The sequence below is a fragment of the Alexandromys fortis genome, unplaced genomic scaffold (genome assembly GCF_014885135.2).
Source record: "Alexandromys fortis isolate MF-2015 unplaced genomic scaffold, M_Fortis_MF-2015_v1.1 scaffold_172, whole genome shotgun sequence".
In the NCBI taxonomy this organism is placed as follows: domain Eukaryota; kingdom Metazoa; phylum Chordata; class Mammalia; order Rodentia; family Cricetidae; genus Alexandromys; species Alexandromys fortis.
In genome coordinates this window covers 3,675,730-3,677,059 of record NW_026068061.1, presented here as the reverse complement: position 1 = coordinate 3,677,059, position 1,330 = coordinate 3,675,730, and positions in this window count along the sequence as shown.

Below are 1,330 nucleotides of genomic sequence, written 5' to 3'. Positions count from 1 at the left end.
GATGGGGGCAGAAGAGTAGGTCCAAATGTTGTATGCTTTCACAAAGCAGATATCAAGCAATTGAGAAAACAGCTAGATCAGGAAAGAGGAACTTAGGTAATGCCTGTTACTGTATATGAAACAGGTAAGCATTTAAGTATACTGAATAGAAATAGTCTAAACCAATAAAAAGGACCAAAAAAAGTGATTAAAGTCATAAATACAAAAACAACAGGTAGAACAAAAGTTGAGCCCTTCTGGGTAAAATAATAACTATGTTAAAGTATATCTTACAGATTGGCACACAGCAAACATTAAATAGTAATAAAGTATAAAAGAAATATACTAATCATTTCAATATAGATGAGTAATGCTACTCTCTTACTTAAAGAAAACAATTCCCAACTTGACTTATAACAAGATCAGAGTCTTTAGGGGTAGACTTGACAATGGACAAATCAAACCAAAGTGTTTCCAACTGACTAAAAGGTAGAAGAGTAAAATTCTGCATGCAGGGAAAGGGAGCAGCTAAGATTTACTCTGTTTTCCCACCAAATATAAGTGAAATTAGTGAATTGCACCGATGAATCAAGTACAGAGAACCTGAAAGCTGAAGAGAAGCAGAATACCTGCCAAGGAGCTCAAAACTCAGAGAACACTGTAATGGTCTGCTGCTCCTGGTCTGTTTCTGTTTAATCTTGCCAAGATTTTGAGCATGAAATACCAGTAACCTCCAAAGTCATGGCCATGGCCAAAACAAATACAAAAAACCTCTACTCTCTAGCTAACCCAAGAAAAGAGAAGATTAGCTAGATAGAAGTACTTCTATAAAGGAAGAAACATGTTCCACCTACCCTATCCCAAGATAGTCAGGTGGAGGAGAAGACTGAACATCTGTTCTCATGAGCCTTCACTTCAGTAAAGGAAATAAAACAACTATTTCAAGAACATAGAGCCAAACTAGGTGTTAAAACACAGAATAAATACGTTGAAATCAACATTACCTATTTATTGAATTTGAAAGTTACATTTCTTAAAGATGCTTTCTTTTTTCCATTGTATAATTTTCACTTCTTTGTCAATAATCGGATGTTCATAGGTGTGTGAATTAAAATCCAGGTCTTCAATTCGATTCCATTTGTCAATGTCTCTGTTTTTATGCCAATACCAAGCTGTTTTCATAACTGTAGCTATGTATTAGAGCTCTATGTCAGGGATGGTGATGCCTCCGGACAAAAGGTGTGGCATAACTGGATGTCAACATGTAGAAGAATGAGAATAGATCCGTACATATTGCCATACACAAAACTCAAGTGCAAATGGATTAAAAACCTCAATATAAATCCAACCA